Raw genomic sequence first — 24826 nt, forward strand, 5'->3', positions numbered from 1 at the left:
GAGGCAGAGGGCTTGAGGAAGGGGGAACGTTTGTGAGAACTGCCAGCCCCTCCTTCCTTCCAGGGGAAGCTGTTGTGTTGTTCCACGTGTGAAGCCTTTCTGCGTGCCCGTGTCCCAGAGGCACAGCCCTGTGAGTGGCGCTGGGGCTGGCAGACAGGTACTTGATTCACTGCAGAGTGCTTTTAGTGTAATTGCTTTTTGAGGCTTCCAATTAGCCTTTCCCTGAGAGTTGGGCTGTGATGTTCTCAGGCAGCTTGAAAAGCCCTCGTAAAGCCAAGCAAAGGAATGATCTGGGCAGGGGAAGGGGGTGCCCGTCAGGCAGGACATGCATCCTCAGAACTGCAGGCCGAGCCCAGGGAAAGCTCTGGTCCTGGGAAGGGGGTCTGCTCCTGGTTTGCCTCAGGAATCTCCACGGTCTCGCTGCTGCCAGCACCCACAGCAGTTCCCACTCTGGTTTCTGCCTTTGGTCTTCTCAGCAATGAGCTCTGGGCTGGCAGGCTGGAAATTGGGAAACCAGCAGTGGTTCAACTGTGGCGTTTTCTAGTAGTGTCTAGACAGATGTCCCATGGAGGGACTCGATGGTCTTAGAGGTCTTTCTCAACCTTAACAGTTGTATGATTCCATGGTTCTAGAGTATGGGGTAATTGGGAGCTCAGGCTCCTGGTGATGTTAACAGAGTTTAACAAGTGGCCGGGCGTTCCCTGGGCTGTTGTTCCCTGTGTGCCTGTTGTTAGGAGGAGCACGGAAAATGTTCCGTGGTGCCACTTCAGCAAGACTGGTATGGGACGCATTGCGTCACCTTGCAGTGCCAGAGTGCCCCTGAGCTACAGGGAATGAGCAGCACCTCTGGAAGCTGATTTGGGGCTGACCACAAATCACCCTGCACACGTACATCCTGCTGGAAGGGCATGAGCATCTGCAGGCAGGGACATCACCCAGAGATCAGCCATGTGGACACAGGAATGTGTGGAAGTCACAGTGGGTATGCTCTTCTGTGGGTGTATGCCAGTGGGCAGCCATGGAGTTGGGAGCAGTTGTGTTTATTTCTGAAGAGGCAGAAACTGTTATTTTCTTCTGAAAGCTACTCTGCGTTTCTATTTCTCTTTTCCCTTCCAAACAATTTGGAAGGTGGTGGTCTTAATTTCTCCTGTGAGGTGCAAGAGAACGAGTCACTTGTTGAGGGGATGTGATAGTGGATAATAAGTGCAGAACCAGCTCTGGATCAGCAGTGTCTTTATGAAAGAAGTGTTTTTCCTGTGTGAGTAGGGAAATGTCCCCTTCAGGTGGTGCTGGAGCTGTTGAGCACTAAGGGTGACCTTTCCAAAGATGAGGCTCCCTGAAGCTGGGCAGTGTAGGGCACCAGCAAAGCACAGCTGCAGGAGCTGGGGAAGTTGCCAGACCTTTCCTGCAGCATTTTGTCCAAAGCCAGAAAGTGGTTTTGGGGTCTCTGAAATAGCAGAAGTTGGAGGGAAAAAGGGAAGTGTGTAGGTTTTGCATCAATGCCTTCTTCCCCTGTTTCTGGGAGATGAACAGAGCCCCTCATGTCAGGATCTCCCTCCATACCTTACACTGCCCGGTGGCTGCTGAAATACCCTCACAGCAGCTTGGCTACACCTATGGGAAGCTGCTGTAACGCTCAGAAATCCCGATGTCCTGCCTTGGCCAGGTGAGCACGCAGCTCTCTGTGCTCATCCAGTCCCTCCAACAGGGAAAACAAAGAACCTCCTGCTGTCTGCTTCCCAGCTGGGAATTGCTTTGCTGTTCATTTGCATTAACCTGGGTGGGGAAGGTGTATTCAGAGTGTGCCCCAGGCCCTCAGACACTGACATGGAGACAAAGACTCCCCATTGCGCAAGGCCAACGCTGGGAAGGGAGCTGGGGAAGGAGCTGGGAAGCTGCTTGGTGCAGCCACCTCACAGAAGCACAGAATCTTTTAGGTCAGAAAAGATCTTTGGGATCAACGTGTCCAAGCTGTGCCCGATGCCCACCTTGTCCCCAGCCCAGAGCACCGATTGCTACATCCAGGCCTTCCTTGGGCACCTCCAGGGATGGGGACTCCAGCAGTGCCTTGTTTTTGCAGGATGGCTGGCACAACCTGGAAGACCCAACCCAGAGGTTGTGCCTGGTCCTGCCAGCTTTCCCCACTGCTCCTCAGCTGTGCACAGGCCGCTCCTTCCCTTTGCCAGTGGTTTCCCTCCCCTCCTGGTGAGGGGGTCCTGGGAGAGAGGCCCCTTGGCAGGAACTCCCGAGTGCTCCAGGTTTCCGGGGGTGTGTGTGATTGTTCGGGGACGGCTGCAGGGCTGCGCGGGGAATGAAAGCAGCGACTGAAAACTTCTGTCAGGCATCCCGTGCCTTTCGCTGTGGGTGATGTGTAACACATGCCAAAGGTTGTTTTGGTGAAAAATGATTGATGTGCTTTTTTTAGCAGTAACAAGGAACCTTTTTTTCTTCCTTTGCAACAATGAAAATCTGGTGGTTTTTTTGGCTGAAGTGGGAGGAGGGTTGTGCTTTTGTTGACTCTCATGGCCCCCATGGTGAGTTAGAGGGGGCTGCTGTAAGAGGTGTGAGATGGGCAGCAGAGGCACCACAAACACACACAGCCAGGGTGTACAACTTGAGGTACAAACCAGAACTCAGTTCACTTGGAAGTTGCAGGATAAAATTTATGACAATAAAAAGCCAGTGGGAGTCAGCTCCTTGCTGATTTTTTTTTTTTTTTTTTAAATTAATCTTAATGCTTTAGTAACATCTGGGTGATTGCTTTGTAATCTTTTTCTGGGAAGCACTTTTGCGTGTGTGTACTTTGTTGTGGAGTGATAAATCACTGTAATTTACCAGCCTGGTTTTTAAAAATTTGGGAAGTCACACTGTGTGATGTGTTCCTTCAAGCTGTCATTCCTGGAGGCACCTGAATGAATCCATGACATTTCAGCTTCTGTTTACTGCTTCAAACAGGTCTTTGTTTGACATGGTTACCCGAGTATACCTTCAAGTTTGGAGTTTATGGAGGTTTTTCAAAAGGGAAATTAAAAGGAATAAGAGATTTTTGAGGAGGAATAACATGCAGTCAGTTGCTTTGAGCCACCTGGAGTTGGGAAGTTCATATAAATGTCCAGAGCTCCATGAAGACTGAGGACGCATTGGGAATGTCCCTGGGAGCCCCTGGTCATGGGCTGTCCGTTCCTCCCTGGCTCAGCCAGTGCCTCTCTCCTGAAATGTGCCCTCCAGCCTTGGTGCAGCAGGGGTTGAGGCAAGAGAAGGGTAAAGCTGCACATCCGTGTAGGTTGAGTCTGTGTTTCCAAACAACGTGAAGCAATGCAGGGAATGTGCAGTGACTGTCTGGGGGCATGAGAAAATCGCAGTGCCCTTGGTTTGTGCTTCTGGGCAAGTGCAAGGAGAGAAACCAAGGCTTTTTTGGGAGCGTGGCTTTGACAGTAGATCCATCTGCAGGGCTCGGGCTGCTGGGAAGAGGGGCTGGATTATTTGGAAGCAGAGGCGTTGCAGGGAAGGTGTGCTGGCAGCCTCCTGGGGCTTCACAGCTAAGGGAGAAACCTCCTCTGTCCCAGTACTTTACAGCTGTCCTTGTTGGGAACTCTTTTTCCAGGCAGGGGTTTGGTTAGGGAGCAGGGAGAGGCTGGCACTGAACGGGGTAGAGATTTGGGAAGGATGGAGGTCAGACAGAGAGGGTCTGGTCTCTCTGAATCTGCTGCAGGGACTGGGATCTCATCAGGTATGCACTGGTTAGTTCTGCTGGAGAGCAGGAGGCTGACCCACTTAGTGCCTGCCAAAAACCTGGCTCCACTGTCGTATGGCGCTGATCTCTGCTCCAGTGGCCAGTGACAGGACCCCAGGGAAGAGCTGGAGCTGTGTCTGGAGGGGTTCATGTTGGCTATGAGGGAAAGGTTCTTCCCCCAGAGGGTGCTGGGGCACTGACCAGGCTCCCCAGGGAATGGGCACAGCCCCGAGGCTGCCAGAGCTCCAGGGATGCACAGGGTGAGATTGTTGGGGTGTCTGTGCAGGGCCAGGAGTTGGACTCTGATCCTTGTGGGTCCCTTCTACCTCAGGATATTCCATAGTTCTATGATTCTATTAGGTGCCCTGGGAAATGGGAGCTGGGGCTGCCCTGCTGCCCGAGGCAGGACAGAGATTCCCCCACCAGCACGGAATAGATGGAAATGAAATAATTGCCAATCCCAAGTCTGTGATGACTGGGAAAACAGCTCCAGCTTTGTGTGAGCCCCTGGACCCAGGATCACCTATCTTCGTGTGACTGTGGAGCTCTGGTTTCAGCCCACGCCGGAGCACTGGGATACAACTGCAGGATCAGTCCAGCAGGGCCCCTGAACAGCTCCCGAGGTGGTCGGGGTGCATGGTGTCCCACAAGGAAGACACTTCCAGACACCACAGGCCTCGTGTGTGTAAAGCACAGATGCAAGGACTTGCAAACCTGTAAGAGGTGTGGCAGTGGAGTTTGCTGGTTCTGCACAATTCAGCAACGCAGAACGTTGGGGAAATGTGTCCTGTGAAGGGAAATAGTGAAGTGTTCCAGCAAATGTTTGTGGGTAATGAGGACAAACGTGCAGGGCAAAAAAGGCTGAAGTCTTTGAAGGAACCCAGTAAGACCCACAGCTCCTGGACAGGAGGTGTTCAGGCAGGCAAGATTGCAAACCAATATATTAAGAGAAGAAATAACCCCTTGTAGACCAAAATGTGCACAGCTGTGGGGACAGCATGAGCAGTTTGGGATTCCAGGCTTTTCCTGTGGGTGCTTTTGGCTGGGAGTGAAGCTGGCTCCCTGCTCCTGTGGCGCGCCAGCCTGGGGGGTGCCAGGAGCTGCCACGTTATCCCATGGGGCCTTTCCCCAGGCTCAGAATCACAGAATCACAGGATCTCTGAGGCTGGAAAAGAACTCAAGAGACCATCGAGGCCAAGCTGTGCCTGATCCCACCTTGTCCCCAGCCCGGAGCACTGAGTGCCACCTCCAGGCCTTCCTTGGACACCTCCAGGGATGGGGACTCCAAACCTCCCTGGGCAGTTCCAATCTTTGAGCCACTCTTTCTATGGACAAATTCCTCTTGCTGTCCAACCTGAGCCTTCCCTGAAGTCTGCATGTTTCCAGTGCATTTTTCCAAGAACTATTGTGTACAAGGGGAACAAGAAGTCTGAGTGATTGCCTTTGGAGTTAATTTGGGGTCCAGCTGGCCTCACTTCTAGGACATAGACCTGCTGTCCCCGTGACCACGTCCTCTCTTGCAGGATGAGATGGGCTCCTAGTTCAAGCTCCAGGGTTTCCCGGGTTGAGGGGCTTGTCCTGCTGGTCCCCAGAACCTGCTCGAGCTCTGCCGTGCTTATCCCAAGGTTTGATCATCCTGCGTTTGAAGTGGCTGCCCAGCCCCTGTTCCCTCAGCGGGTTTAGGAGGAGCACAGCTCACCTGGCATTCAGACAAGATTGCAGATATTTAGCTCTTTCAGAGCAATCTTGAACCTGCTCATCAGAGTGTGCATCTCACTTGAAGCCACTCCAGCTGTGCAGAGCTATTTCTGTACAGGAATCCTTTGAAATTTTAATGCACTTTTTGCTCGTTGAACCCCAAAACGAGTCACTTAAGGCAGCAGCAGCAGTTTTTCAAAACCTCTGCCTACCTGTCGCTTCCACTGACTTTTCTGTAACCTGCTTTGGGCCTCTATTATTCATGGAAAAAGTAAAACACATCCAGGAGGAGCCAGGTGTTTCTGAGGAATGTGATGGGATTGTTGGGGTGTCTGGTGCAGGGTCAGGGGGTTGGACTTGATCCTCATGGGTCCCGTCCAATTCAGGATGTTCTGTGGATCTGTGGTTCGAGGGTTTGGCAGCATGTCCTACTGCTGAGAAGGAATCAAGGATCAGCACATTTTCAGCAGGTATATAGAATTACCCTTTTATCAGATTGGTCTTAAAAATAAAGTCTGTTTTTGAATACAGGAAGATAAGGCCTCGTAGGGGTTGTATTCCTCGCAGAGCTCCTGATTCATTGTCTAAATGGCAATGAAATGTCTTGCCTGGCTCGGTGCGCAGTGAGATGTGAGTCACGTCCCCACGTTGCTCAGAGCTGGGCACAGAAGGGACAGACTTCACGCCTCCCTGGCAGCTCCTGCTTTTCACAACCCCGCTCGCAGCAGACGGCACCACAACGTGTCGCCGTGAGGTTTGGAGCGGAATTCTCCTGAGGTCTCAGAACTGTAATCCATTCGTGTGGAAGCCTGTCCAACCTCCTTCTCAGCTCCCCGCTCGCAGGGCCTTCAAAAGCCTGGAGCTCTCAGGCTCCTGGAGTTCGGTGGGGCTCTCGGCCGCAGCTCTTGGGAGCCTGGAAATGAAAATCATTTTTTATTGCTCAAGCTGGACCAAATTTTGCATTTAGAGTCTCTGCTAGTAAAATTGACAGAGCAATAAGGGGATTATCTTTGTCCAACCTCTCTTTTGAACCTAGTAGAGGAATGGCAGAGGCCAGGGATTCATATTCCTCTATGCCTGACCTACAATTTATGGCAATATTATCCCAAAGTAATTGAGTGGGTCCCACAAGTCTGTGTAGCAGCCAAATTCTGGAGGTGAATGTGACTCCTTTCACTTGATTTTAGAGCTCTTTCGTGTGGAGCAAAGTGAGTTTGAGTTTTGTGGTACTGTGATGAAGTTGCACCATACTGAGCACAGCCCCTGCTGTCTGAGGAGATCTTTGTCACCGCCACGTCCCCTGCACGGGCACCTCACCTGGATGAAGGGATGATCTGGAAGGTCCCTTCCGGCCAAAACCATTCTGTGATTCTGTGATTTACTCTGGCTTTATTTCAGTGAGACAGGAGAGGAATTTCTCCATTTGTAAAAGGGGATTTGAGTCTCAGGGAGATTTCAGGTACTTGCCTGTGAATCCCTGGAATTAAGTTGAAGAGCGGAGCCCTAATCTAGCACCTTCTCTCTCAGACACAGCTTTTGCTTACGCTTCACCACTGAATAACCCACTGAAGCTGTCGGGCAGCAGGGGTGCTGCGTGCTGAAATTCTTGGCTTGCAACTGAACAGAATCCTCTAGAATTTAAAAACTCAAGGGGAAAAAAAGGGGCCCTCAGCATTAAATACCCCTGCCCTTCTCTGATAAACATTCCCCCACCTCTGAGCCTAGTGTTCTCTGACAGCTGGGTTGAATACATGAAAATGAGCAGCAGCACCGAGCATAGAGAGAACACCGGGGGCAGGAGCCCTCCCCGTGTGAGTAGTGCAGGTTGTTCCACCAGAGCAGGGACAGAAAATGGGCTTCCCCCGGGACAGCTTTGTGTAAGCCCGGGTTTATTCAGCAGCACAGAGTGGGATCTGAAATGCCCCCTGTTGGCATGAGCTGTTTCACTGGGGGCCGTGGATGGGAGTGCTGGGGCTTGCTGATTCTTTCCCGGGCTGAGTGTGATTATCTCAATAGCTGCACTTGAAAGCTGTTACTTAATTTCCATTGTGACGCTGTAATAGTGCTCAGAGGATTACGTGTAAAATGTACGTGAGGCGCTTGATCCCTGAGAGCGGGAGGCTTTCAAACCATGTGCCTGGGCTTGGGTTATCGGGGTTTCTTACAGAAATTGAGTGGGGGTTTTGACTAAATGACCATTTGTGCCTCAGCTTCTCACAGCCCCGTGCAGATAACCGTGTTCTGTGGCTCCCTCTGGCACCAGGGAGGCGGATGCACGTAGGGCTGTGCTGTTCTCAGAAAGAGAACCTTGGAAATACTCTAAATATAACTCTTTGTTAGTCCAACGCAGGACCATTTGAATTTTGAATCAGCAAATATTTCAGCTGGGCTTCCATAAGGATTATTAGTTTTTTATTATTTCTGGCATTTTCCCCAATTAAAAATGGAATTTATTACTCTTCTAGTTCTAATTTTCTTTACTGACTTCGGAGGTGGCATTGCTTCTGGTTTCTTGCATGAAAGGCACTGTAATCTTGAAAAAGGTGGATGGCTCTTGCGTTGATGTTTTTTCACCTGAATGGATTGGGAAAATATTGGTAGAATTTTGATATTTAAAGCTGGTGTAGCTGCCAACTTATTAATTGTTGTTGTTTAAGCATCGGGTTAGCTTTGTGTGCCATCAGGCAAAACTTCATGGTCAATCCAGTGCAGGATGTCAATATTTGGTCTCCCAGCTAAATTAAAGTTTATAGTTAACTGTTGTGATAGTAAATCGGTTTTATTCTGATTTATTCTTCTCTGTGTGCAAATTCCAACCCATTGTGGTGCACATAACCTGTTGTGCATTATCTTTTGCTGAGTACATCCCTAAAAATTGTCCCAGCAGAGGCAGGCGAGGTCCTTATGAATGATATCCTTTCTGTAGGAATTTATCAACCTGTTACAACTGGCACAGCAAAGGCATCAACAAAATTAACAGCATTTGGGTTTTTTAATTTTATGTTGGTGTTAAGAACCATGTTCAGTGCTGTTATTTATTGCTTGCCTTAAATACAGGCTAAGTTAGGAAACTTCTACAGTGGGACATGTTACTTATCTGCTCACAGCATGTGGCATTCTCTGGAATATTCCCACCAAACTCCTTACTGGATTAATTGGGCAAAATCACCCCCGACAGATTTTTGTTTCATGCGGATGGGTCGTGTTTAAGCGGAGAAAACCTCCAAGCAGCGTTCCTGTGGGATTCCCAATTCCTAGTTCAATTTGGGCTGAAGTCACTGGCTGGCGGGCTGGGCTTGCAGGGGAGCTGTGCTCCTGTCTCCATTAATCTTCATCTGGAAGCTGCCTGGAACAGCGTGGGCCGGGGCAGCCCTACCGGCGACAGGCGAACTAACAGCTCTTGCTTCACGTCCGTCCCTGCTCCAAGCGGGAGTCATGGGCTGATTCTCCCTGGAATTCTGCAGGGTTTCTTACTCCTGGTTAGTTTAGCAAAGCTGCCTGTCAGGGTGGTGTCGGAAGCCGTGAGCTGGGCCCGGCCCGGCGGGACTGTGCAGAACTCCAGTCATGTGAGTGTTGGGATGGAAGTGTCTCCGGAGTCTGCTGAAGTGGGTTCCCACTCCAGCACGGCTCAGCTCTGCCCAGCTCTCACATGATGACACTTCAATGTCTTCCTTCTGAGTGTACAGCATGTTTCTGGGGAAGAAAAGAAGGTGGATTCTGGAAATCTTGCATAAACAAATAGCACTTGGCAGGCGGGATGCTGCCGTGTCTTCCCTGCTTGTTAAGAGTTCCAGTAAAACGAGCTCACTGATACAGAAATATCCCAGAATAGAGGCTGGGTCAGGAGAAACTGGAGCCAAAGCAGGGCTGTACCTTCTCCCTTTGAAGCACCATCCTGCCTGTGTTTGCATTTGCTGCAGTTTTCCTGATGTATTGGCAAAGAAATGTCAGGGTAGGTTTTCTGAAAACAAAGGAGTGAATGAATGAAGTCTTTTTCTCTCTTACTCTTGAAACTGGTTAGGGGCCTTTCTTTTTTTCCTCTAAGCCTGTTAGGTTGGGCTTTAAAGAACAAACCCCAAACCCCAGACAATGCAGTAAAGCCAAAAGCCTGGAGCAGGTGTTACCCACTTGTTCAAACAAGTCCAGGACTTGTTTCCTTTTCAGAACGCAGTTGGAAGTCAGGCCTTAAGGAGGAAAACTAAAATGGAACTATTGAGCATCAACTCACAGCGGCGGCCCTGTGCCCCAGAATTGTGTATTTACATGTGGGGCTGTGAGAAGAGCAGGTTATTAACCCTGCTGAGCCCTGGGAGCAGGAACACATCCTCACACTGAACCTTCCCAGCGTTCTCCCAGCCTTTCTGTTTGTTGGGAGGATTAACTACAATCCTTTTTCCCTCCCTGTGGCTGCCCCTGCATCCCTGGCAGTGTCCAAGGCCAGGCTGGACATTGGGGCTTGGAGCCACCTGGGACAGTGGGAGGTGTCCTTGTTCCTGTCAGGGGCTGGCACTGGATAAGCTTTAAGGTCCCTTCCAACCCAAACCATTCCACGAATCTGGGATTCTGATATTCCAGATCTTGTTGGCTGCCTCCCGGGTTGGGATTTTCTCAGTGTTTCGTGCCCCAAATGAAGCTCCGGTTTTTGCGAGCAGCTCCACGGGACGCGGCTGTTGGAGTCGGCAGTGCTGGCACAGCTTCCTGCCTGCCCACAGCTGAGCTGCTCCTGGGAAGGCTTTTCCCCGCTGGCATCTGCATGCCCGTGCTGCAGTGTTGGGCACAGCTGCCCAGGTGGGGTTTTGTGGTGCTGAAAGGGTTCCCCCAGAGCCTGGGATGCACTCGGATGCCACTTGGCCAGCGTTTGCCGCATCTCCTGCGTAAACAAACCGTTGTTCTTCTTCATTTCACCTCCATGTCCACATCCCAGTGGGGCATGTTTCCTTGTCAGGAGCCCTCAGCCTGTTCTGCCAATGGGGCTGGAAGTTGTTTCCCTTGAAAAGTTCGAGGTGCCCATTGTGTAAAATGTTTCACAAGTCATGTTGGGCTGGGAAAAGAACATGGTGGGGCAGAGCCTGCAAGCTGGAGCAGAGAGGTGCCCTGCCAGGTGATTATACATTCCTTTTCATGGCTTGTTTGGGTTTTTTAAGAGGCAGAGAATAAGTTGAGGCATGTTAAAACCTGTGTGAGGAGTGATAATGGAGTGCTTCCCTCCTTTCCCACAGCTGGGCGTAGGGAGGACATGCCAAACCTCAGTGCCTGGTTCCTTGTGATCACAGCCCTGTCCCCTGGGGGCTGGTGGGAGATGGAGAGGGGTGAGGTGGTCGAGGGGCTCTCCTCTTCCCCTGTGGCACTCAAGGCATGGTACCCACATCCCTGTGGCCCTCCTCACCAGGGTGCTTGCTGTTGACCCCTTTTCCCACCCCACCACCCCATCCAGGGAATGAGGTCTGTGCCAAGAGCCCCCTTTTCCCCCTGTCCTGCTGCCCAGTGAGGTCATTGCAGCTCCTCAGGTAAAGCAGAGCTCACGGGGAGTGGGGGTGGTGGAAATGGGCCTCAAACCACATTTCCAGCCATCACTATAGCAGTTTATTTGTCTCATTTCAAAGCCATTCCACGGCTGGTTTAAATTACTCCTCCCTCGTGACCTGCTGTGCTGGTAAATGGTCAGGCTAAACAATATCCCGATATTAATTGGTGCAGTGGGATTTCGGGCGATGCTTGGAGGAGCATCGCTCTGCTTCTGAACATTAACTTACTCTCCAAATGTTTTTATTGTCTTTAAAAGGAATTTACTGCCTGTTTACATAATTATTAATCTAATAATTAAAGCTGAATTGAACCCTGAAAGTTGGTTGGATCTTTGTGAAACACTGAACAAAGGAAGCCGTCAGGTTTTTGTATCTTTTATAAATATAAGCCTCTGGAACAAGGAAACCGACAGAAATCCCACAAAAATGTCCCAGTTAATGGATTTTCTGTTTGCTACACTATATAGGGTTGCAGAAATACTGGTAGCTAATTGCAGCGTTACAGATGGCACCAGGAGGGATGGATTTCTCCAGCCTGTGCTGCCTTCCTTTGGCTCCCTGAAGTTCAGAGCAATGAACACTTGTTGCAGAGGGAGTATTTAGCTGCTTTTTGGGTGCTTGGCTGGGAGAATTTCAGGTATTTTAAAAAATTATACTGAAGTTGTTACCAAGGGTGTTTTCAGGACTTATTGTGAGTTTCTTTTGAAGGGCACTTTTTTATTTTAATGGGAAAGTGAGACAGGGACTGTGACCTGGGGTGGTGCTGGGAGATGTCAGAGAACTGCCTTTGCTTCCTCCTCCTCCTTCTTCTCCTCCTCCTCACTGGCACTGCTGGGTCTCCTGGGACAGAGCAGGGAGAAGGGAAGGAGGAGGAAGAGGAGAAGGAGCCTTCGCTGTAGCCAGGAACAGCCCCTGAGAGGGGCGAGTGGAGCTGGCCCGGCTGGTGAGGGGGCTGCGAGTCAAAGAAAAGGTGCTAAAAATGACCCCTGAGGAAATGGTGTGTGGAAAAGCCAGAGAAACAGCATCTTGTTTCTCTGAGATTTTTCCCCTCTGTTCTTTGTTCACTTTGGCCTTTTCCTTCTCGGTGTGACCCTTTCGTGCATGAGGCAGAGCAAGATTTCCCACTGCAGTTCAGAGATGTCAGAAGCCAGGCTGAGCTTTTTGGTTCCGTGTGCCACTCCTCAAACCTCGTCACTTCTTTGGGGGCCCGATCCAGAGCCCCCTGGGTGAATTTTGCCCTGATTGCAGTGTGGCTCTTGGGCAGGGTGTTTAGAGCTGCTGTTGAGCAGGCGGAAGCTCGCCGGGCCGCTCGTGTGGCAGCTTGTTCCGAGCTGCCCCATGTGCAGGGGCTTGGCAGCTCCCTTGGAAGGAAAGGCTGCAGTCAGCACTCTGCAGGGAGGGAGGGAGACACTTCTGCTTCCCCGACAGAGCCCAGGGCTCTGCCCATCCCTGGTGCAGCCCTGCAGATGGGAAGCCATCGGAAAAACTGGGAGCGTTTGTGTTGCTGCGTCACGCCAGCAAAGCAGTGCTGCTGCTGGAGGAGCTTCTTTGGAGCTTGGTTTTCTTTGGGACTGAAAAAAAAAGATGTATTACTAGAAGTCACATCATAATTTTGCTCCTGTAACCATATTGCAGGGGCCTCTGCAGGCACGGTCAGAGGTTGTGTCCCATCACAGCAGTGAATACAGCTGTGCTGGCAAATATTTGTCATGTAGATCTGGCCTCAGTGTCCTGTGATTCCTGCACTGCACAGAGCTGTTCTTCCTCCTTTAATGTACAAGGAATAACATCTTGAGAAAGGTTTTGTAGGAGTTGATTGAAAACTGTAAATAATGAAGTGCAAAATACATTTTCTTTTTGCCTCCTCCCCCTCTTTTCATGTAGGTATGTCAGCTCTGAAAAGTGGTGGAAAACAACTAAGAAAACAAGAAAAGAAGGGAATTGCATTTGAAATACTTTGATATCACTCATGGGTGACTTGAAAGCATGTACAGCCCATCAATGATGTGTGATAAGGGGATCTTCTCAGAACAAGACTGATGGCAAAACATCCAGAAGTCTCCAGAGCACCTGTAGGGCAGACTCTGTAGTAGAGATCTGAAAATTTCAAGGTAAAACCCCCTGAACTGGCACAAAGGTTATTGCCTTCCAAAAACAGATGCAAGGGCTGGTGCAGAGCCACTCAGTCTTTGTGTAGCTCTGCTGTAAACGTGTCCTTTGCTTCTCTCTTTTGTCCCCTCTTTAAAGGCCTTCCCTTGAAAATGGCAGCAGTCACTTTGTCTCTGGGGTGCATCCACTTGCTGCAGAAAAAAAGTTACTGCTTCTGGCCTGGATCTGTAGGATCAGTGTGGAGATGTGGCTGTGGCTGCTGGTGGAGTGGAAGGCACAGGAGACTCACCTCTCCTGGTGGCTTTGGCTCAGGAGGGAGGAAAAGCATGTATCAAGAGGAAATTCCTGGTCCCTGATGTTATTTTTAACACCCTTTTGAGTAAAAGTGCTTTAACCAGTAACACACTGGGGGCATGCAGACAAAAACATTGCTGGGAATTTATTGGGAATGGCTGGACTTGCCTGCAGCTTGGAGGTGGCTCTGCTGCGGGACAGAAGCCATTTGGGTGAATTCAGGAGCTGCTGTGAGCTCAGGTGGGCTGAGTAATTCCCTTGTAAGACAGGCAAGGTGGCTCTGGGCAGTGTGTCCACAGATACACTGTGTGTGCATCTGCTGCAGGGTTTGTTTTCATTTGGCCTGGGAATGATGCCACGAAAAATACCAGTGGCTTTCTCAGCCACTAAAATCATCTACTGCTCTTTAAATGTAAAGAGGAGGCTGGTCATTTTCTTCTTCCAGGGCTCTTTTGGGCCAACGTCAGGCACTGGAATGATGGAATGGCACTTGCTGCTGCTGAAAGTACCGATCACAGGATCACTGAGGTTGGAAAAGACCTCTGAGGTCATGGAGTCCACGCTGTGCCCCATCCCCACCTTTTCACCAGCCCAGAGCACTGAGTGCCGTGTCCAGTCAGTAAAGTGCCATGTAGATTTACTGTGCTTTTGTTTGATGCTGTGGCTGATACTTCACCAGCCTGGCATTTGGAGGAGGCATAGCTGCTGCTTTATGAGGAGTTTGCATTTCTGACACATACTTTAGAATGCTAAAAAAAGTCCCATTTCTTCATACTTTAGCTCAGTGTTTTGTTTCTGTGACTATACCTGGCAGTAACTGCCTGAAAAGGCAGCGAGAGCCTGGTGCTGAGCAGGATTTGGAACCTCTCTCCTTGCTCCTTCTCTGGCACTACTTTTTGAGTCATTTTCAAGGGAGAACTCAACTGAAGCTGTTTTTGGCAGTGTCCTGTGCAGGATGTCGGGAGCTCACAGGTACAAGCCCTGCAGCTGCTCACCTGGCACTGCTGCTGGGTGCTGCTCACAGGCAGCTCCTGTGTGCCAGCAACAACATTCTCCTCTTATTGACCACAGATTGCAAAGCCAGGGGAGGACCTGGACCAACTGTGGTGCTGCCAAACTGTGGAGGATTTGTTGTTGTTTTTTCCTATTGCTCAGGAACAGCTTGAGTTTGGGAAGGACGAGCTCTGTCCCTTGGTGGAGCTGTGATCCGTGGGTCCCACCGAGGCTGGTCAGGAGTCCAGGGCTGAACCCTCCAGCTGGAGGCACTGCTCGGCTGCCTCTCTGCTTGTGTTCTGTTTGACAGCAGTTTTGTTGCTCTGAACTCGTCTTGGAGTGAAGCTTCACTCTGGCCTTGCTTTTGCTGAAGGTGTCTGATCTGTGCTAACCTTGGCCACAGTGAGGGTTGCACGTGGTGTTCCAGATGAGGTCAGTGTCTTCTGCAGCATCAGTCACTCCTGCTTCTGCTGGGCAGGTCCTGCTTGGTCCATCCTTTGATTTACCTTTGCTTTTCTTGGCATCACTGCCACACTGGGAGCTCATGGTCCTCTGGGATCAGTATGAGACAAAAGGTCTGCTCTGTACCGTGACTTCTTCCAGCTTTGTGTCCTCAGCACAAGTCACCGTCACATTTCTTTTTATGTGTTGTCATTGGAAACATGAAAAAGCTCGAGTGAGGTAATTGTCTTCTCAGCACAACCTCTGTGCAAAGTTTCTTATGTAGATCGTAATTCCTGTGCCAGTTTTTGTCATCTTCAGCTCCATTAGTCGTTTCCTGGAAAGGTGTCTTCTGCCTTTCCTCCTCTGGAAAATGGGTCATCTTCTTGCAGGGAGTGATCAAGAGTAGCAGGCAGAAATTATTTAGTTTCCCATTTCTTCCCATGTCATTCCCTGTTCCATCTCCCAGCTGTGCTCTCCAGCCTTGCATTCCCTTGACAGACAGATGGATACATCACTGCTGGGATCGCTTGTTCTGCAGTCCCAGGCAGGATCCTGATCCGCAGGTTTTAATATGAAAATTCTTGCCCGTATCCCTGTGGTTGCTTCTCTCATAGTTTTGGGATGCAGATTGAAAGCTGCTGCTGACTGGCAAATTTTAAACTCTGGATTTTGCTCCTGATAACCTCAGATGTGGTGATTCATGTGTCTCTCCCCCTTCCATGCACTCCCTGGAAAAGGAGGCAAAGCCTTCATTTTATTTGGAGGCCACACTCGGAGCTGATGGGTATCAGTGGTGGCCTCAGCCTGGCTTTTGGTAGTTCTGGCTTTTCCTCTCCAGAGCGTTTGCTGATCCGTCCTTTCTCCGGCTCTGCTCCCTGCCCACCTCTTCCCAGGGTGGGGGCTCACCCCCTGAGCCCCGGGGGTGTCTTCTCCTAGGATTCCCATCCCTCATGCGTTTTGTCCCCTCTTAATTAAAGAAGCAACACCCGGCATGTGGCCCTGGGGTTGTGTGTTCTTCCCTCGGGGAAGAGCCGTGTCAGGAGATGTGATGGACGAGTCGTGACTGAAACCGGTCAGCCCAGATAAGCTGAAGCCATCAGGCTCTGTCAGGACGTGCAAGATAAAACCTGAATGCTTAATTTACCTTCAGCGGTGCCAAGCTGGTACAGACCAGCCGAGCTTTGCATTCGTGGTTTCTCCTTCTCTCCCTGCTGGAGGAACGGGGCTGTGTGATGGCAACGCCTGGCTGGGAAAGCTGCTCTGTTGGGGCTGATAGCAGGAGGTGAACACAGCAGCCACTTGGGCATCTGCTCGCCTGCCTCCTCGCAGGCTCTGATTAAACAGGAGTTAGGATTTCCAGTCAGGATTGGGGAAGTTCGGCTTCACCCTGGGCTCCTTTTTGTTGCTCCCATCATGTCCAGCAGCTGCGGCAGGAGCGCTTGGAGCAGGCGGAGGGTGGGAGTCCTGTGGGGAGTCCTGGCTTTGGGCTCTTCACTTGTCCCTGTCCCACCAGAGAATTGTGTCCATGCTGTCACTGACACATCAGGCAATAAACTCCCGGTTTTGGGAAGTTTAGGGTGTTCACTGCATGCTTTCTGCGGGTTGAATGCATCTTTCCTCCTCAGTCCCCCAGTGCCCTTTCCCACTGGAGATGTGGCTATGTAGGGTCTTTCTGCAGGTGATGGGAGTGCTGTGTTCACAGAGAGAAGGAGCTCTGAAGAGCCTGGCAGCAGGCCCTGCAGTGCTGCAGCTGCCGGCCTCTCCATCCCACCGCAGTGCACTTTCAGCGAAGGCCGAGTCCTGAGCGCTGCTGATGTAAAAGCACAAGCTCACAGAGAGACCCTGGTGCCAAAACTTGTGCAAGGCAGGCTGTCATCTGCAAAGGACATCCTTTGCTTCAATCCTTTTCCTTATTATGCTTTCCTTGTGGCCTCGGCACGGAAGTTATTCTTCTGTCCTTTCTCCTGACTCTAAAGCAGTAATTGAGGAACCTGACACAGCTTTGGTGCTCAGTGAGGTTCCTCGTGCTCCCTCAGAGAGAGAGAGGGACCAGGATGGGAGAGCGCTGCTCACTGTGATTTTGCCCGAGTTGTGTTTCACACTGGTTTTTCCGTAGACCTCTGGAATCCCTCCCTAGTACTTAAGTCAGAGTATCTAAAATTAGATACTTCATATCTCAGGCACCATCTTAATGATCTGTGTGAGGTCTTTGGCATTGCTTGAAAATCAGATTACTTACCTCAGTGCTGAAATGAGGAGATACACTAAGCACTTCCTCTCCAATTCCCCCTACCACAATTATTGCTCTTAATTTTTTTCCACAACATTTTAATCCTTCACATCCTGTCTCCTTGGTCACTCAAGCCAAGGGTTTCAGTTTTTATTGCTGGAGCCTGTGGTGCTGGGTGGTTCTTCTGTGTCCTTGGCTGTACAGTGAGAGCTTCCACAGATCCATTTGGAGCTCTGTCTCCTGGCCTGAATATTTTCTTGTTACTTCTCAGTCTTTTTAGTGCATTTGGCTCGTCCCACCCTTGCTGTGTATCAGCAGTTCTCTGCTCATTTGGCACAAGCAGAAAGCCCTTTTCAAGCAAAGTGTAATAACAATAACATAGAACCTAAAGGTAAATAAACAAAACACACCTTATTTTTTATTTCAGCTGCGTTTTGGGAATTCCTTCATTTTTTAAAGTATCATATAAATGTCCATGCAATCCTCGTAGCCTCCATGGAGGCCAAGTGGGCTCCTTCTTCCCCGCAGTTCCCTCGTGGCTGGGTTTAGTCTGCCCCACAGGCTGCAGGGAGTTGCCCTCGTGGCTTCCCATAGATTTGCTTATGTCTGATAATCTGAAATTAGAATCCTCCCCCTACTCTGCCCTTTGCTGGAAACGTGTAAAACCTTGCAGATTCCCCCCAGGGTAGACAGGGGGATTTTCCCACCATTAAAAATAAAAGGGAAGGGAAGGAGAAAGAGTTAAAGCATGCTCAGATAGTTGTAAAAGTGTTTGAAAAAGAAACCCACAACCATGTCAATTATTCACATCCCCTCTATAAATAGAGAAACCCTGGAGAGGGGGCTTTCCCTTGGGCTACCTGCTCTGCTCTTCCATTAATTTATTGCCAAGGCCCTACGGTGCTTTGTCAGTGCTGTGCTCCTGGTTTTGTTTCCTGTAGCTGGGATTTGGGGATGGCTGACTGTTGGCTCTGTGGAGGTTTATGGTCTCTTGACAAACCTCTCTCCCTCCCTCTCTTTTTGCCTATTCTTCCCTCCCTTGGAAATTGTCATAGGGGTGGTGCTCCAGCTGGAGGAGCAGGGCTTCCCACACCTTCCCCTTTAGGAGTTCTTCTCAAAGGGAATGTGGGTTTATTTTTCATTGCCCTCCTCTTCATCTGGAGGATCACCAGCATTGTTCTCCCAGCCGTGACAGACACGGAGGTTGCGCGTTAGCGAGACGCTTGCAAAGAGGTTTTGCAATTCCAGCTCTGCCGGCCCGTTCTTGGGGATGTATGGATGGATCCCCCACCTTCCTGGATGGCCATTGTCATCAGACTCCAGTTTCAGGAGCTGCCAGTCTCCTCAACAGGTAGTATAAGCCATGCTTGGTTTGAAATTAATTTTTCTCACAAACAAAAGGCTTCTATGACATTTTAAATGTCATAGAAAGAAAACACAGAGAAGAGCATGTTTGTCATTTATTTTCACTACTTTAAAAGTCAACCAGCTTCTGCCATCCTCTAAAGTTGGTCTCGGGGCTCAGTGTCTAGATCAAGAGCGCGGGGAAGCTTGGAGATTTTCTGAATTGCATTTCTGAACAAAGACCTGGGCATAGAGCAGTCTCTTCTCCATCCATCCATCCATCCATCCATCCATCCGTGGTGCCATCGCTGGTGCGGCCTTACCTTGAGGTGTGGGGGCAGTTTGGGCACCACAGTTTAAGAAGGGTCTAAAACTATTGAAGAGCATCCGAAGGAGGGATACAAGGATGGTGAAGGGTCTGGAGGATTGTTGGGGTGTCTGTGCAGGGCCAGAGCTGGACTCTGATCTTCGTGGGTCCCTTCCAGCTCAGGATATTCTGCGCTCCATCTCCTGTGGGTTCTGTTTTGCAGAGGGCAGCCCAGGGGGATGGGATGGGATGGGAGAGCCAGAGCTGTCAGGCCACCGGAACCGTGGAGCACAGCAGAGCATTTACCTCGGTCTCAGGGCAGGGCATTGGCTGCACTGATTTCAGCAGCAATTCATATTAGCTAACTAACTATTAACTAGCAAAATGTGGCCTCCAGTCACATCTAAAGGGCCTGATTCTCCATTTCAGGAGATGGGATCGAACACTGGAGTTACAGTGGTGTGGAACTGGGATCGTGGGTGGGGAATACAGCTCAGAGCCGCTGATGAATATTGAATGGTTTCTGTATGGAATGACTACTACTTCCTGTCTCTGTACGTACATCCTGATGCTTGATGGTAGAGTTGCCGAGGGCTTCTCCAAACTGGATGAAGATTTACTTAACAACCAACTGATTGCATTTGAAATCGGACAAAAATAATGCCTCACAAAATGAAAAAGTAAAAATAGAATTGAAAGAGAGCTGTCGTCCTTTTCACCAGCTTTTCCTGTTCACTGGACAAGGAGATATATTTGCATACTGATTTTTTTCGTACTGGAAAGGAAGGGTTGTGCTTTGAAAAGGAGGCCTTTAGAAAGCTTGCAGCTTCCATATTTTTCATCTATTAATGTTCTTGTCAAGTGTCTGCAAGCAAAAAGAAAACAGGTGTGCTGGATTTTTCTCCCAAACTCTGGGCATTGCAAACTGCTCCAGCATGTAAAAGTCAGAGCTCTTGCTGTACCTGGAATCGCAGGTAGCAGATGTGAAGAGTAACAAGGTGCTCTTTTAATCTGTTCTACTTCCTTGCTCTGTGTTTAATCCGTCCGTGCAGGTTTCCTGCGCTCCCCCGGCCGGGACTGGCGGCACAATGAGCCCTGTGGGAGCTCCTTGGCCTGGTTTGTGGAGACACTGCTTTGTGGCTGTGTAGTAAATACAGCTGTGCTGCTTGCAGACCTTCAAAGGATGCAGGGAGCTGCACTGATGTGTGCAGGCGTTGGCTCGCACGCACCAGGGCTGTGTCTGAGTGTGTCGGGAGCAGTTGACGCTAACAGGGGAGGTCTTGTCTCGAGTGTAGAAGTTTGAAAATCTTTATTTGATTTTTTTCTTTTAGTTAGACCAATTGTTCCATGTGTCAATGTTTACAGCTGTCCATCTCCCCCGAGAACAGACTGGTGGGTCACTGGTCAGCTTCCCCCTCAGCCAGTCTCCACGGGAGCATCCAGAGGAGCAGACATGTCCAGAAAGGGCTCTGGGCTGGGAAAAAAAAAATGAGGAGCATGGACATCACTTTTTGCCCCTTTGGACCTTCCAAGGCCTTGCTAGAAGGAAGGCTTTGCTGGAGGCTGCTTCAGAACTCCAGAACTTCTGCTGTGACAGAGCCTAGGCTGTTGGAATGAACCAAGACACTGAGGACTGTTCCAGTGCATATTAATGTCAGACAAAATATGAAAAACTGATAGTCTTCTTGAAAAGTATGAATTGGTTTAATTTAGGAAGGACTGTCAGAGTTGTAAAAGTTGATGGGAGCAAAACTTTTCAGCAAAGAGTCGATGGGTGATGATAAATCCTTGTCTTCTGGAGGAGCTGTGTGCGCCCAGGACTCAGCTGTTTGTGGCAGAGGATGCTGCCAGCCCTTCAGATGTACTGCAGCAGCGTGAGGATTTGGATAATGCGGGATCCAGGTGCAAACATCCCCTTTCTAACCAAGGACTGCCAGGAGAGAAGGGGTTTTGCTGGAGGAGCACAGGCGGTGTGCGGAACGGGCTGCGCTGGAGTTGGTTTCTCAGGGGAGTGACCAAAGTTTGTGTCACCCCGGAGCAGATTTTACTGAGTTACAAACTCCTTAACAGCCACGTCAGGGTGGAAAATCTGATAAAATGCTTGGCTGTGTCTCTTTTGTTCTTCTTTTGGTCAGGTTTTTTTGGGGCAGTAGCAGGCGGATCTGAACAGAGATGGTCCCAATTCCTTTTCCTGGGAGGTGAGGAGTGCATGTAGCAGGGTTGCTCCCCGTGCGGTGGGTGCAGGTGGGAAACCTCTTGCCTGTAGGACCTTTTTTGTCAGCAAGATTCCCCTCTTGGAAATTATTGGCAGCTGGCATGATAATGAGTCCATTTCAATATAAATGAGCTTCATTTTATTAATTTCTGCCAGCTCCTGAGCAATTCATGAACTGCTTTTCCGATCTCAACCAACAGCTTGGGGGGAGAGGGGGAGGTGGGGAGCAAAGAAGGGAACATGAAGGAAGAGAAAGAAAACTAGAATGTTTTTCATTTTAAATAGAGCCAATGACTCTGATTTCTTTTGAGAATCCAGCCAAGAGCGAGGATCACACTTTCCCTGCCAAGCAGCTCTAAGAACATGAAGGGCAGCGGTAATCCCTCCCCTGGTTTTTGTTCCCTGGGACTTGTGGAGAAGTTTATAACTCTCCCAAGTCTGTGCAGTGTTGAGGTGATGTTTCAGTGCCGGTGCTTGGCTGGGAGAAGGGGCAGTTGGGTGAGAGCTGGATTGGGAAGCGCATTCAGCCTCTCCCAGGCCTGGACTTGAGCTGGGCTCCTTGCAAGGGAGCTCACCAGTGGTACCAGGCCTGGAAAGGGCTGGGATTTGGTACCCACACGAGCTCTGTGTCTGACTTGAGGACTGTCCTTAGGACTTGTCTCAGGTCTAGGTAAGCACAGACTGGTCTCTTGTATCTGCACCTTTGTGAGCACAATTAACCTGAGAATCCTTTCCTTGCTCACAAAAACCAGATGTAAATGCTCTGCCCCAATGTCTGATTCGCCCTTAGAAAATGGTAATGAAATCCCTGCCTGGAAAACAGCCCTTTCCATAAATGAGACAGTCTGCAGAGAGGTCTCCTCTGAGGCCTTCCAGCATCTCCTGGGCGGTTGGGTTCCCCTTGCTGCCAGGAGTTCAGCCCTGCCTTGTTGGAAGGTGCCTCTCTTGGTGGTTGTCTTCAGATGCAGGTGTGGTTTTGGCCCTGAGCTGAGACAGACTGGCCTCAGCAAGGGAATGTTAAAGTCCAGGGGGATTTTGATTGTGCAGAGCTGTGGGAAGAGGAACTCTCCACGTCCTGTGGTTGAGGCCGGCGGTGCTTGACTGGGTTTTTCATTTATTCTGCCACCATCAGATTCCATCATCCGAATTTGAGCACAGCATTCCGTGCTGTACTGCCCAGTGCTCCTTAGGTAAGTGCTGATGACAGGCCCCGGCAGAAGATGCTCCTGTACAGCCCTCACTGCTAACCCTTTGTCTGATTTGTTTTTCTCCCCTTTCTCCCCAGGTTTTTGGCATGTAGTCATAGACTCTGACGCGGGAGTAATGGAGTCGCTGAGTGGCAGGTGCTGACAGCTTCTGCAGTCCCAGTAACTGCTCATTTTGGGGTCATTTGCAATTCTATACCTCTAAATGCCACATCTCTCTGGGGGAAGGTTGCGCTGGATACCGGGACTGCCTCGGAAGGTACATGTGCGTCCCTGTGTGTTTCTGTAGGACTTGGCCGTGCTGTGGGATGCTGGGGAGGGGAAGGGCATGAGCTGCATGTTCTGGGTATCCCGGCTTGGCAGCACCGGGTCTTTTCTTTGGCTTTCAGGCAGCTCCTGGTGACATCCCTTCCTCCCTCCCTCCCTCCCTCCCTCCCCCTCTTGCTCGAATTGCCTGCAGGGCCTTTCTGGAGTCCATCCCGTGCTTTAACACATGTGAGAGCGGCTCACAAAAACGAAGTGCCTGGTTAAGAGGTTCTGATGTGAAAACAATGAAATATGCTGCTGGAGTTTCCGAGAAACTCAAAGGCTTTCTGTGGAATTTCAGCCTCTCTCTTGCCCTTTTGAAAAAGCACATTTTAATTACAGTAAAATGTGTGTGTTCACACTTGGTTATTAGTCTTGTACATTTTTCTATGTGGTTCTGGTGAGTTCAGTAAAAATCTTTATTGTTGGCTGTCAGATTTTAGCAGAAGTTTATTTCTGTAGGCTCACTGCCCGCTGTGGATTTGATCATTGTTCTGGTTCTCACAGCCTTGGAGCTACACTCCAGGAGAAAAATACAGATTTGTCACCAGGGCCTCCCACTAGAATCTAATTTTAAATTTGCAATCTGTTGTCTTGTGAGGTGCTTCAAATTTGGTTGGAAATCTAATATTTTTCAGATATGCTTCTGGAATCCAGTGGTCCAATCTTTTGCAAGTTTAAGAGTTAGTAGCTTAGGTTTTATTGAAATGAGTATTCTGGGTTTGTAATTATTTTGAGAAATAATTTAATATCATGGGTAGGGGAAGAGGAAGGAAAATGACTGTTTTTAAAGGGAATTATGTTCTTTGAGTGGGCCATCATCAGTGGTCATCTAGAATGTGATACAATTTATGTGTAACCATTTCATGTAAGACTCATCCAGCAAAACCTCAGCAGTTCAGCTGCAGGTCAGTGTGCTTTTCCAGGGCACATGGTGTAGGAAACACTGTTTTTTCTGTGCTTTGCTGCAAAATTTGTGTTCTTCCTTCTGGCAGCCTAATCTTGATGTCAGTCTTAAGTTTGAGCTTTCAAAAAACACCTCTCAGCCCCCTGTCCTGTCCCTTGATGTGCAAGCTGGCTTAAAGGTGACTTTCTTGAAGTCACCACAATTTTGACATTTTCCCTGCGCCGAACCAGGAAGGAGCGGGTTTTCTGGGAGAGAGAGCCCTTTCCCAGTGTGGATGGTCAGGCCACTCTTTGAGGATGTGGAGGAAGGAGTTGTCACCCCTCATTTGCCTGGCTCGGGCTGCAGATACAAATCTGGATCTTCTGCGTCTTCGGCGAGCGCCTGAGTCACGGCGCTGGTGCCACTTCCAGGAGACGTGCCTGTCTCCCTGCTTTGCTTTTCAAACCTCTCCCTCCCAGAGAGAGAGATGTCGTCAAAGGCCCTCTATTCCCACAAAAAGTTTGGGTTTTGATGAATCAACGTTTTCTGCTGAAAAGCGTCCAGCCAGTTGTGCTGTGTTAGACAGCCACTGATCTCTGCGAGGTTCAGGGTAATGCACAGCAGATTCCCGACACCACGACGGGACGGACCTGCCTAAAGCATGGAGATGTGTCACGCTTGATCTGTGTCATATCCTGGTGGTACCTTGATGGGTCTTTAATGGTGGCCTTTGCATTTAGCAGCCGAGGTAACAAGGGGAGCCTTTGTCCTACCAGCACTTGCGTGCAGCTCCTATTAACATTACTCATTTTCTTAATTTGATACAGATTTTTTTCATTGAGTGTGCTAAATGCAGTTAAGCCACAGACAGGCAGCATCTGGCGGTCGTAGCTGAGCAGTTTGAGACGCTGTTGCCCCAGGGTGTCTGCTGTGGCCCGTGGGAGGGGGAGGCTGGGGCTCCCCTCCCCTGCGCAGCCCCCGCTCGCCGAGGATGCCGCGTCTGCGGCGTATGCCGCGTCTGCGGCGTCTGCGGCAGTGCCAATTCCCCTCTCAGGGCTGCCTTTCCACAGCTGCCTGAGCTCACCTCACAGCTCCCCTGCTGCCAAAAGCCGAGGAGGTGCCGTCACTGTCCCTCCTCCTGGCCGCTGCGTCACCCTCCGGACACACTGTCCCGTCCTGTCCCCGCTGCGTCCCCAGACAGGCACCCTTGTGCTGCCTCTTGCACGTGCCAGGCCAACTTGCTAGCTCAGCAAAACCTAACCAATAAACTCTTTTTTTGGCTTTTTCTTCCCCCCCACCCCGGGATTTATTTTCTGCTGTTTTAGTGGACTCTGCTGCAGGAGCACTTGAATTGGTTCAGGCTAACTGGTGGAAATGCTCAGCCAGCAATGCCGAGGGGGTGAGAAGGCAGGATGAGGGTCCGTTTCAGAGGACCCCCTCAGCTTGACCTGCTGGGATTGACTGTCCCACCCGACGTGTGTCCTGCATCTCCCAGGGGAGATGGGCTCTGCCAGGGGATGGTGACAAACCTCGGGGA

The 24826-nt window shown here is 50.1% G+C and overlaps 1 protein-coding gene across 1 annotated transcript in view; it reads left to right on the forward strand.

The window, feature by feature from the left end:
• Positions 1–24826, forward strand: part of TIAM1 (T-cell lymphoma invasion and metastasis 1) — a 112631-nt gene that overhangs the window by 15322 nt on the left and 72483 nt on the right.

Source organism: Corvus brachyrhynchos, unplaced genomic scaffold, assembly GCF_000691975.1.
Source record: "Corvus brachyrhynchos isolate BGI_N302 unplaced genomic scaffold, ASM69197v1 scaffold412, whole genome shotgun sequence".
NCBI lineage: Eukaryota > Metazoa > Chordata > Aves > Passeriformes > Corvidae > Corvus > Corvus brachyrhynchos.